We start from the raw sequence: 14,219 nt of genomic DNA on the forward strand, positions 1-14,219 counted from the left end.
GGTGACAGTGACTGCTGAGATCATTATACAGGAGGCTGCTGCTGGACAGGACACATCGCTGTGTGTGACGCTGTGTGACAGGGTGACAGTGACTGCTGAGATCATTATACAGGTGGCTACTGCTGGGCAGGACACATCGCTGTGTGTGACACTGTGTGACAGGGTGACAGTGACTGCTGAGATCATTATACAGGAGGCTACTGCTGGGCAGGACACATCGCTGTGTGTGACGCTGTGTGACAGGGTGACAGTGACTGCAGAGATCATTATACAGGTGGCTACTGCTGGGCAGGACACATCGCTGTGTGTGACGCTGTGTGACAGGGTGACAGTGACTGCTGAGATCATTATACAGGTGGCTACTGCTGGGCAGGACACATCGCTGTGTGTGACGCTGTGTGACAGTGACTGCTGAGATCATTATACAGGTGGCTACTGCTGGGCAGGACACATCGCTGTGTGTGACACTGTGTGACAGGGTGACAGTGACTGCTGAGATCATTATACAGGTGGCTACTGCTGGGCAGGACACATCGCTGTGTGTGACACTGTGTGACAGGGTGACAGTGACTGCTGAGATCATTATACAGGTGGCTACTGCTGGGCAGGACACATCGCTGTGTGTGACACTGTGTGACAGGGTGACAGTGACTGCTGAGATCATTATACAGGTGGCTACTGTTGGGCAGGACACATCGCTGTGTGTGACACTGTGTGACAGGGTGACAGTGACTGCTGAGATCATTATATAGGTGGCTACTGCTGGGCAGGACACATCGCTGTGTGTGACACTGTGTGACAGGGTGACAGTGACTGCTGAGATCATTATACAGGTGGCTGCTGCTGGGCAGGACACATCGCTGTGTGTGACGCTGTGTGACAGGGTGACAGTGACTGCTGAGATCATTATATAGGTGGCTACTGCTGGGCAGGACACATCGCTGTGTGTGACGCTGTGTGACAGGGTGACAGTGACTGCAGAGATCATTATACAGGTGGCTACTGCTGGGCAGGACACATCGCTGTGTGTGACACTGTGTGACAGGGTGACAGTGACTGCTGAGATCATTATACAGGTGGCTACTGCTGGGCAGGACACATCGCTGTGTGTGACGCTGTGTGACAGGGTGACAGTGACTGCAGAGATCATTATACAGGTGGCTACTGCTGGGCAGGACACATCGCTGTGTGTGACACTGTGTGACAGGGTGACAGTGACTGCTGAGATCATTATACAGGTGGCTACTGTTGGGCAGGACACATCGCTGTGTGTGACACTGTGTGACAGGGTGACAGTGACTGCTGAGATCATTATATAGGTGGCTACTGCTGGGCAGGACACATCGCTGTGTGTGACACTGTGTGACAGGGTGACAGTGACTGCTGAGATCGTTATACAGGTCACTACTGCTGGGCAGGACACATCGCTGTGTGTGACACTGTGTGACAGGGTGACAGTGACTGCTGAGATCATTATACAGGTGGCTACTGCTGGGCAGGACACATCGCTGTGTGTGACACTGTGTGACAGGGTGACAGTGACTGCTGAGATCATTATACAGGTGGCTACTGCTGGGCAGGACACATCGCTGTGTGTGACACTGTGTGACAGGGTGACAGTGACTGCTGAGATCATTATACAGGTGGCTACTGCTGGGCAGGACACATCGCTGTGTGTGACACTGTGTGACAGGGTGACAGTGACTGCTGAGATCGTTATACAGGTGGCTACTGCTGGGCAGGACACATCGCTGTGTGTGACGCTGTGTGACAGGGTGACAGTGACTGCTGAGATCATTATACAGGACACTACTGCTGGGCAGGACACATCGCTGTGTGTGACACTGTGTGACAGGGTGACAGTGACTGCTGAGATCGTTATACAGGTGGCTACTGCTGGGCAGGACACATCGCTGTGTGTGACGCTGTGTGACAGGGTGACAGTGACTGCTGAGATCATTATACAGGTGGCTACTGCTGGGCAGGACACATCGCTGTGTGTGACACTGTGTGACAGGGTGACAGTGACTGCTGAGATCGTTATACAGGTGGCTACTGCTGGGCAGGACACATCGCTGTGTGTGACGCTGTGTGACAGGGTGTCAGTGACTGCTGAGATCGTTATACAGGACACTACTGCTGGGCAGGACACATCGCTGTGTGTGACGCTGTGTGACAGGGTGACAGTGACTGCTGAGATCATTATACAGGAGGCTACTGCTGGGCAGGACACATCGCTGTGTGTGACACTGTGTGACAGGGTGACAGTGACTGCTGAGATCGTTATACAGGTGGCTACTGCTGGGCAGGACACATCGCTGTGTGTGACGCTGTGTGACAGGGTGTCAGTGACTGCTGAGATCGTTATACAGGACACTACTGCTGGGCAGGACACATCGCTGTGTGTGACACTGTGTGACAGGGTGACAGTGACTGCTGAGATCGTTATACAGGTGGCTACTGCTGGGCAGGACACATCGCTGTGTGTGACGCTGTGTGACAGGGTGTCAGTGACTGCTGAGATCGTTATACAGGACACTACTGCTGGGCAGGACACATCGCTGTGTGTGACGCTGTGTGACAGGGTGACAGTGACTGCTGAGATCGTTATACAGGAGGCTACTGCTGGGCAGGACACATCGCTGTGTGTGACGCTGTGTGACAGGGTGACAGTGACTGCTGAGATCATTATATAGGTGGCTACTGCTGGACAGGACACATCGCTATGTGTGATACTGTGTGACAGGGTGACAGTGACTGCTGAGATCATTATACAGGTGGCTACTGCTGGGCAGGACACATCGCTGTGTGTGACACTGTGTGACAGGGTGACAGTGACTGCTGAGATCATTATACAGGTCGCTACTGCTGGGCAGGACACATCGCTGTGTGTGACGCTGTGTGACAGGGTGACAGTGACTGCTGAGATCATTATACAGGTCACTACTGCTGGGCAGGACACATCGCTGTGTATGACACTGTGTGACAGGGTGACAGTGACTGCTGAGATCATTATACAGGAGGCTACTGCTGGGCAGGACACATCGCTGTGTGTGACACTGTGTGACAGGGTGACAGTGACTGCTGAGATCATTATACAGGTGGCTACTGCTGGGCAGGACACATCGCTGTGTGTGACACTGTGTGACAGGGTGACAGTGACTGCTGAGATCGTTATACAGGTGGCTACTGCTGGGCAGGACACATCGCTGTGTGTGACGCTGTGTGACAGGGTGACAGTGACTGCTGAGATCATTATACAGGTGGCTACTGCTGGGCAGGACACATCGCTGTGTGTGACACTGTGTGACAGGGTGACAGTGACTGCTGAGATCGTTATACAGGTGGCTACTGCTGGGCAGGACACATCGCTGTGTGTGACACTGTGTGACAGGGTGACAGTGACTGCTGAGATCGTTATACAGGTGGCTACTGCTGGGCAGGACACATCGCTGTGTGTGACACTGTGTGACAGGGTGACAGTGACTGCAGAGATCATTATACAGGTGGCTACTTCTGGGCAGGACACATCGCTGTGTGTGACACTGTGTGACAGGGTGACAGTGACTGCTGAGATCATTATACAAGACACTACTGCTGGGCAGGACACATCGCTGTGTGTGACACTGTGTGACAGGGTGACAGTGACTGCTGAGATCATTATACAGGTGGCTACTGCTGGGTAGGACACATCGCTGTGTGTGACGCTGTGTGACAGGGTGACAGTGACTGCTGAGATCATTATACAGGTGGCTACTGCTGGGCAGGACACATCGCTGTGTGTGACACTGTGTGACAGGGTGACAGTGACTGCTGAGATCATTATACAGGACACTACTGCTGGGCAGGACACATCGCTGTGTGTGACGCTGTGTGACAGGGTGACAGTGACTGCTGAGATCGTTATACAGGTGGCTACTGCTGGGCAGGAGGCATCGCTGTGTGTGACACTGTGTGACAGGGTGACAGTGACTGCTGAGATCATTATACAGGTGGCTACTGCTGGGCAGGACACATCGCTGTGTGTGACGCTGTGTGACAGGGTGACAGTGACTGCTGAGATCATTATACAGGTGGCTACTGCTGGGCAGGACACATCGCTGTGTGTGACACTGTGTGACAGTGACTGCTGAGATCATTATACAGGAGGTTACTGCTGGGCAGGACACATCGCTGTGTGTGACAGGGTGACAGTGACTGCTGAGATCATTATACAGGTGGCTACTGCTGGGCAGGACACATCGCTGTGTGTGACACTGTGTGACAGGGTGACAGTGACTGCTGAGATCATTATACAGGAGGCTACTGCTGGGCAGGACACATCGCTGTGTGTGTCGCTGTGTGACAGGGTGACAGTGACTGCTGAGATCATTATACAGGAGGCTACTGCTGGGCAGGACACATCGCTGTGTGTGACACTGTGTGACAGGGTGACAGTGACTGCTGAGATCATTATACAGGAGGCTACTGCTGGGCAGGACACATCGCTGTGTGTGTCGCTGTGTGACAGGGTGACAGTGACTGCTGAGATCATTATACAGGAGGCTACTGCTGGGCAGGACACATCGCTGTGTGTGACACTGTGTGACAGGGTGACAGTGACTGCTGAGATCATTATACAGGAGGCTACTGCTGGGCAGGACACATCGCTGTGTGTGTCGCTGTGTGACAGGGTGACAGTGACTGCTGAGATCATTATACAGGTGGCTACTGCTGGGCAGGACACATCGCTGTGTGTGACGCTGTGTGACAGGGTGACAGTGACTGCTGAGATCATTATACAGGAGGCTACTGCTGGGCAGGACACATCGCTGTGTGTGACGCTGTGTGACAGGGTGACAGTGACTGCTGAGATCATTATACAGGTGGCTACTGCTGGGCAGGACACATCGCTGTGTGTGACACTGTGTGACAGTGACTGCTGAGATCATTATACAGGTGGCTACTGCTGGGCAGGAGGCATCGCTGTGTGTGACGCTGTGTGACAGGGTGACAGTGACTGCTGAGATCATTATACAGGAGGCTACTGCTGGGCAGGACACATCGCTGTGTGTGACACTGTGTGACAGTGACTGCTGAGATCATTATACAGGTGGCTACTGCTGGGCAGGACACATCGCTGTGTGTGACGCTGTGTGACAGGGTGACAGTGACTGCTGAGATCATTATACAGGTGGCTACTGCTGGGCAGGAGGCATCGCTGTGTGTGACACTGTGTGACAGGGTGACAGTGACTGCTGAGATCATTATACAGGTGGCTACTGCTGGGCAGGACACATCGCTGTGTGTGACACTGTGTGACAGGGTGACAGTGACTGCTGAGATCATTATACAGGAGGCTACTGCTGGGCAGGACACATCGCTGTGTGTGACACTGTGTGACAGGGTGACAGTGACTGCTGAGATCATTATACAGGTGGCTACTGCTGGGCAGGACACATCGCTGTGTGTGACACTGTGTGACAGGGTGACAGTGACTGCTGAGATCATTATACAGGTGGCTACTGCTGGGCAGGAGGCATCGCTGTGTGTGACACTGTGTGACAGGGTGACAGTGACTGCTGAGATCGTTATACAGGTGGCTACTGCTGGGCAGGACACATCGCTGTGTGTGACACTGTGTGACAGGGTGACAGTGACTGCTGAGATCATTATACAGGTGGCTACTGCTGGGCAGGACACATCGCTGTGTGTGACACTGTGTGACAGGGTGACAGTGACTGCTGAGATCATTATACAGGTGGCTACTGCTGGGCAGGACACATCGCTGTGTGTGACGCTGTGTGACAGGGTGACAGTGACTGCAGAGATCATTATACAGGTGGCTACTGCTAGGCAGGACACATCGCTGTGTGTGACGCTGTGTGACAGGGTGACAGTGACTGCTGAGATCATTATACAGGTGGCTACTGCTGGGCAGGACACATCGCTGTGTGTGACACGGTGTGACAGGGTGACAGTGACTGCTGAGATCATTATACAGGTGGCTACTGCTGGGCAGGACACATCGCTGTGTGTGACACTGTGACAGGGTGACAGTGACTGCTGAGATCATTATACAGGTGGCTACTGCTGGGCAGGACACATCGCTGTGTGTGACACTGTGTGACAGGGTGACAGTGACTGCTGAGATCATTATACAGGTGGCTGCTGCTGGGCAGGACACATCGCTGTGTGTGACACTGTGTGACAGGGTGACAGTGACTGCTGAGATCATTATACAGGTGGCTACTGCTGGGCAGGACACATCGCTGTGTGTGACGCTGTGTGACAGGGTGACAGTGACTGCAGAGATCATTATACAGGTGGCTACTGCTGGGCAGGACACATCGCTGTGTGTGACGCTGTGTGACAGGGTGACAGTGACTGCTGAGATCATTATACAGGTGGCTACTGCTGGGCAGGACACATCGCTGTGTGTGACACTGTGACAGGGTGACAGTGACTGCTGAGATCATTATACAGGTGGCTACTGCTGGGCAGGACACATCGCTGTGTGTGACACTGTGTGACAGGGTGACAGTGACTGCTGAGATCATTATACAGGTGGCTGCTGCTGGGCAGGACACATCGCTGTGTGTGACGCTGTGTGACAGGGTGACAGTGACTGCTGAGATCATTATACAGGTGGCTACTGCTGGGCAGGACACATCGCTGTGTGTGACACTGTGTGACAGGGTGACAGTGACTGCTGAGATCATTATACAGGTGGCTACTGCTGGGCAGGACACATCGCTGTGTGTGACGCTGTGTGACAGGGTGACAGTGACTGCTGAGATCATTATACAGGAGGCTACTGCTGGGCAGGACACATCGCTGTGTGTGACGCTGTGTGACAGGGTGACAGTGACTGCTGGGATCATTATACAGGTGGCTACTGCTGGGCAGGACACATCGCTGTGTGTGACGCTGTGTGACAGGGTGACAGTGACTGCTGAGATCATTATACAGGAGGCTACTGCTGGGCAGGACACATCGCTGTGTGTGACAGGGTGACAGTGACTGCTGAGATCATTATACAGGTGGCTACTGCTGGGCAGGACACATCGCTGTGTGTGACACTGTGTGACAGGGTGACAGTGACTGCTGAGATCATTATACAGGTGGCTACTGCTGGGCAGGACACATCGCTGTGTGTGACACTGTGTGACAGGGTGACAGTGACTGCTGAGATCATTATACAGGACACTACTGCTGGGCAGGACACATCGCTGTGTGTGACACTGTGTTACAGGGTGACAGTGACTGCTGAGATCGTTATACAGGTGGCTACTGCTGGGCAGGACACATCGCTGTGTGTGACGCTGTGTGACAGGGTGACAGTGACTGCTGTGATCATTATACAGGTGGCTACTGCTGGGCAGGACACATCGCTGTGTGTGACACTGTGTGACAGGGTGACAGTGACTGCTGAGATCGTTATACAGGTGGCTACTGCTGGGCAGGACACATCGCTGTGTGTGACGCTGTGTGACAGGGTGTCAGTGACTGCTGAGATCGTTATACAGGTGGCTACTGCTGGGCAGGACACATCGCTGTGTGTGACGCTGTGTGACAGGGTGACAGTGACTGCTGAGATCGTTATACAGGTGGCTACTGCTGGGCAGGACACATCGCTGTGTGTGACACTGTGTGACAGGGTGACAGTGACTGCTGAGATCATTATACAGGTGGCTACTGCTGGGCAGGACACATCGCTGTGTGTGACACTGTGTGACAGGGTGACAGTGACTGCTGAGATCATTATACAGGTGGCTACTGCTGGGCAGGACACATCGCTGTGTGTGACGCTGTGTGACAGGGTGACAGTGACTGCTGAGATCATTATACAGGTGGCTACTGCTGGGCAGGACACATCGCTGTGTATGACACTGTGTGACAGGGTGACAGTGACTGCTGAGATCATTATACAGGAGGCTACTGCTGGGCAGGACACATCGCTGTGTGTGACACTGTGTGACAGGGTGACAGTGACTGCTGAGATCATTATACAGGTGGCTACTGCTGGGCAGGACACATCGCTGTGTGTGACACTGTGTGACAGGGTGACAGTGACTGCAGAGATCATTATACAGGTGGCTACTTCTGGGCAGGACACATCGCTGTGTGTGACACTGTGTGACAGGGTGACAGTGACTGCTGAGATCATTATACAGGTGGCTACTGCTGGACAGGACACATCGCTGTGTATGACACTGTGTGACAGGGTGACAGTGACTGCTGAGATCATTATACAGGTGGCTACTGCTGGGCAGGACACATCGCTGTGTGTGACACTGTGTGACAGGGTGACAGTGACTGCAGAGATCATTATACAGGTCACTACTGCTGGGCAGGACACATCGCTGTGTGTGACGCTATGTGACAGGGTGACAGTGACTGCTGAGATCATTATACAGGTGGCTACTGCTGGGCAGGAGGCATCGCTGTGTGTGACACTGTGTGACAGGGTGACAGTGACTGCTGAGATCATTATACAGGTGGCTACTGCTGGGCAGGACACATCGCTGTGTGTGACACTGTGTGACAGGGTGACAGTGACTGCAGAGATCATTATACAGGTGGCTACTGCTGGGCAGGACACATCGCTGTGTGTGACGCTATGTGACAGGGTGACAGTGACTGCTGAGATCATTATACAGGTGGCTACTGCTGGGCAGGAGGCATCGCTGTGTGTGACACTGTGTGACAGGGTGACAGTGACTGCTGAGATCATTATACAGGTGGCTACTGCTGGGCAGGACACATCGCTGTGTGTGACACTGTGTGACAGGGTGACAGTGACTGCTGAGATCATTATACAGGTCGCTACTGCTGGGCAGGACACATCGCTGTGTGTGACACTGTGTGACAGGGTGACAGTGACTGCTGAGATCATTATACAGGTGGCTACTGCTGGGCAGGACACATCGCTGTGTGTGACGCTGTGTGACAGGGTGACAGTGACTGCTGAGATCGTTATACAGGTGGCTGCTGCTGGGCAGGACACATCGCTGTGTATGACACTGTGTGACAGGGTGACAGTGACTGCTGAGATCATTATACAGGTGGCTACTGCTGGGCAGGACACATCGCTGTGTGTGACGCTGTGTGACAGGGTGACAGTGACTGCTGAGATCATTATACAGGTGGCTACTGCTGGGCAGGACACATCGCTGTGTATGACACTGTGTGACAGGGTGACAGTGACTGCTGAGATCATTATACAGGTGGCTACTGCTGGGCAGGACACATCGCTGTGTATGACACTGTGTGACAGGGTGACAGTGACTGCTGAGATCGTTATACAGGTCAGTACTGCTGGGCAGGACACATCGCTGTGTGTGACACTGTGTGACAGGGTGACAGTGACTGCTGAGATCATTATACAGGTGGCTACTGCTGGGCAGGACACATCGCTGTGTATGACACTGTGTGACAGGGTGACAGTGACTGCTGAGATCATTATACAGGTGGCTACTGCTGGGCAGGACACATCGCTGTGTGTGACGCTGTGTGACAGGGTGACAGTGACTGCTGAGATCATTATACAGGAGGCTGCTGCTGGGCAGGACACATCGCTGTGTGTGACACTGTGTGACAGGGTGACAGTGACTGCTGAGATCGTTATACAGGTGGCTACTGCTGGGCAGGACACATCGCTGTATGTGACACTGTGTGACAGGGTGACAGTGACTGCTGAGATCATTATACAGGTCACTACTGCTGGGTAGGACACATCGCTGTGTGTGACGCTATGTGACAGGGTGACAGTGACTGCTGAGATCATTATACAGGTGGCTACTGCTGGGCAGGAGGCATCGCTGTGTGTGACACTGTGTGACAGGGTGACAGTGACTGCTGAGATCATTATACAGGTGGCTACTGCTGGGCAGGACACATCGCTGTGTGTGACACTGTGTGACAGGGTGACAGTGACTGCTGAGATCATTATACAGGAGGCTGCTGCTGGGCAGGACACATCGCTGTGTGTGACACTGTGTGACAGGGTGACAGTGACTGCAGAGATCATTATACAGGTGGCTACTGCTGGGCAGGAGGCATCGCTGTGTGTGACACTGTGTGACAGGGTGACAGTGACTGCTGAGATCATTATACAGGAGGCTACTGCTGGGCAGGACACATCGCTGTGTGTGACGCTGTGTGACAGGGTGACAGTGACTGCTGAGATCATTATACAGGTGGCTACTGCTGGGCAGGAGGCATCGCTGTGTGTGACACTGTGTGACAGGGTGACAGTGACTGCTGAGATCGTTATACAGGTGGCTACTGCTGGGCAGGACACATCGCTGTGTGTGACACTGTGTGACAGTGACTGCTGAGATCATTATACAGGTGGCTACTGCTGGGCAGGACACATCGCTGTGTGTGACGCTGTGTGACAGGGTGACAGTGACTGCTGAGATCATTATACAGGTGGCTACTGCTGGGCAGGACACATCGCTGTGTGTGACGCTGTGTGACAGGGTGACAGTGACTGCTGAGATCATTATACAGGTGGCTACTGCTGGGCAGGACACATCGCTGTGTGTGACGCTGTGTGACAGGGTGACAGTGACTGCTGAGATCATTATACAGGAGGCTACTGCTGGGCAGGACACATCGCTGTGTGTGACGCTGTGTGACAGGGTGACAGTGACTGCTGGGATCATTATACAGGTGGCTACTGCTGGGCAGGACACATCGCTGTGTGTGACGCTGTGTGACAGGGTGACAGTGACTGCTGAGATCATTATACAGGAGGCTACTGCTGGGCAGGACACATCGCTGTGTGTGACACTGTGTGACAGGGTGACAGTGACTGCTGAGATCATTATACAGGTGGCTACTGCTGGGCAGGACACATCGCTGTGTGTGACACTGTGTGACAGGGTGACAGTGACTGCTGAGATCATTATACAGGTGGCTACTGCTGGGCAGGACACATCGCTGTGTGTGACACTGTGTGACAGGGTGACAGTGACTGCTGAGATCATTATACAGGTGGCTACTGCTGGGCAGGACACATCGCTGTGTGTGACGCTGTGTGACAGGGTGACAGTGACTGCAGAGATCATTATACAGGTGGCTACTGCTGGGCAGGACACATCGCTGTGTGTGACACTGTGTGACAGGGTGACAGTGACTGCTGAGATCATTATACAGGTGGCTACTGCTGGGCAGGACACATCGCTGTGTGTGACGCTGTGTGACAGGGTGACAGTGACTGCAGAGATCATTATACAGGTGGCTACTGCTGGGCAGGACACATCGCTGTGTGTGACACTGTGTGACAGGGTGACAGTGACTGCTGAGATCATTATACAGGTGGCTACTGCTGGGCAGGACACATCGCTGTGTGTGACGCTGTGTGACAGGGTGACAGTGACTGCAGAGATCATTATACAGGTGGCTACTGCTGGGCAGGACACATCGCTGTGTGTGACACTGTGTGACAGGGTGACAGTGACTGCTGAGATCATTATACAGGTGGCTACTGTTGGGCAGGACACATCGCTGTGTGTGACACTGTGTGACAGGGTGACAGTGACTGCTGAGATCATTATATAGGTGGCTACTGCTGGGCAGGACACATCGCTGTGTGTGACACTGTGTGACAGGGTGACAGTGACTGCTGAGATCGTTATACAGGTCACTACTGCTGGGCAGGACACATCGCTGTGTGTGACACTGTGTGACAGGGTGACAGTGACTGCTGAGATCATTATACAGGAGGCTACTGCTGGGCAGGACACATCGCTGTGTGTGATACTGTGTGACAGGGTGACAGTGACTGCTGAGATCATTATACAGGTGGCTACTGCTGGGCAGGACACATCGCTGTGTGTGACACTGTGTGACAGGGTGACAGTGACTGCTGAGATCATTATACAGGTCACTACTGCTGGGCAGGACACATCGCTGTGTGTGACACTGTGTGACAGGGTGACAGTGACTGCTGAGATCATTATACAGGTGGCTACTGCTGGGCAGGACACATCGCTGTGTGTGACACTGTGTGACAGGGTGACAGTGACTGCTGAGATCATTATACAGGTGGCTACTGCTGGGCAGGACACATCGCTGTGTGTGACGCTGTGTGACAGGGTGACAGTGACTGCTGAGATCATTATACAGGACACTACTGCTGGGCAGGACACATCGCTGTGTGTGACGCTGTGTGACAGGGTGACAGTGACTGCTGAGATCATTATACAGGTGGCTACTGCTGGGCAGGACACATCGCTGTGTGTGACGCTGTGTGACAGGGTGACAGTGACTGCTGAGATCATTATACAGGTGGCTACTGCTGGGCAGGACACATCGCTGTGACGCTGTGTGACAGGGTGACAGTGACTGCTGAGATCGTTATACAGGTGGCTACTGCTGGGTAGGACACATCGCTGTGTGTGACACTGTGTGACAGGGTGACAGTGACTGCTGAGATCATTATACAGGTGGCTACTGCTGGGCAGGACACATCGCTGTGTGTGACACTGTGTGACAGGGTGACAGTGACTGCTGAGATCATTATACAGGAGGCTACTGCTGGGCAGGAGGCATCGCTGTGTGTGACAGGGTGACTGACTGCTGAGATCATTATACAGGTGGCTACTGCTGGGCAGGACACATCGCTGTGTGTGACACTGTGTGACAGGGTGACAGTGACTGCTGAGATCATTATACAGGTCGCTACTGCTGGGCAGGACACATCGCTGTGTGTGACGCTGTGTGACAGGGTGACAGTGACTGCTGAGATCATTATACAGGTCACTACTGCTGGGCAGGACACATCGCTGTGTATGACACTGTGTGACAGGGTGACAGTGACTGCTGAGATCATTATACAGGAGGCTACTGCTGGGCAGGACACATCGCTGTGTGTGACACTGTGTGACAGGGTGACAGTGACTGCTGAGATCATTATACAGGTGGCTACTGCTGGGCAGGACACATCGCTGTGTGTGACACTGTGACAGGGTGACAGTGACTGCTGAGATCATTATACAGGTGGCTACTGCTGGGCAGGACACATCGCTGTGTGTGACACTGTGACAGGGTGACAGTGACTGCTGAGATCGTTATACAGGTGGCTACTGCTGGGCAGGACACATCGCTGTGTGTGACGCTGTGTGACAGGGTGACAGTGACTGCTGAGATCATTATACAGGTGGCTACTGCTGGGCAGGACACATCGCTGTGTGTGACACTGTGTGACAGGGTGACAGTGACTGCTGAGATCATTATACAGGTGGCTGCTGCTGGGCAGGACACATCGCTGTGTGTGACGCTGTGTGACAGGGTGACAGTGACTGCTGAGATCATTATACAGGAGACTACTGCTGGGCAGGACACATCGCTGTGTGTGACACTGTGTGACAGGGTGACAGTGACTGCTGAGATCATTATATAGGTGGCTACTGCTGGGCAGGACACATCGCTGTGTGTGACACTGTGTGACAGGGTGACAGTGACTGCTGAGATCATTATACAGGTGGCTACTGCTGGGCAGGACACATCGCTGTGTGTGACACTGTGTGACAGGGTGACAGTGACTGCTGAGATCGTTATACAGGTGGCTACTGCTGGGCAGGACACATCGCTGTGTGTGACACTGTGACAGGGTGACAGTGACTGCTGAGATCGTTATACAGGTGGCTACTGCTGGGCAGGAGGCATCGCTGTGTGTGACGCTGTGTGACAGGGTGACAGTGACTGCTGAGATCATTATACAGGTGACTACTGCTGGGCAGGACACATCGCTGTGTGTGACACTGTGTGACAGGGTGACAGTGACTGCTGAGATCATTATACAGGTGGCTACTGCTGGGCAGGACACATCGCTGTGTGTGACACTGTGTGACAGGGTGACAGTGACTGCTGAGATCATTATACAGGAGACTACTGCTGGGCAGGACACATCGCTGTGTGTGACACTGTGTGACAGGGTGACAGTGACTGCTGAGATCATTATATAGGTGGCTACTGCTGGGCAGGACACATCGCTGTGTGTGACACTGTGTGACAGGGTGACAGTGACTGCTGAGATCATTATACAGGTGGCTACTGCTGGGCAGGACACATCGCTGTGTGTGACACTGTGTGACAGGGTGACAGTGACTGCTGAGATCGTTATACAGGTGGCTACTGCTGGGCAGGACACATCGCTGTGTGTGACGCTGTGTGACAGGGTGACAGTGACTGCTGAGATCATTATACAGGTGGCTACTGCTGGGCAG

At 53.5% G+C, this 14,219-nt stretch overlaps 1 protein-coding gene across 3 annotated transcripts in view; it reads right to left on the reverse strand.

The window, feature by feature from the left end:
- INPP5F (inositol polyphosphate-5-phosphatase F) overlaps positions 1–14,219 on the reverse strand; it is a 261,116-nt gene that overhangs the window by 214,351 nt on the left and 32,546 nt on the right. The window lies entirely within an intron of this gene.

The sequence above is a fragment of the Anomaloglossus baeobatrachus genome, chromosome 5 (genome assembly GCF_048569485.1).
Source record: "Anomaloglossus baeobatrachus isolate aAnoBae1 chromosome 5, aAnoBae1.hap1, whole genome shotgun sequence".
Taxonomy (NCBI): Eukaryota; Metazoa; Chordata; class Amphibia; order Anura; family Aromobatidae; genus Anomaloglossus; species Anomaloglossus baeobatrachus.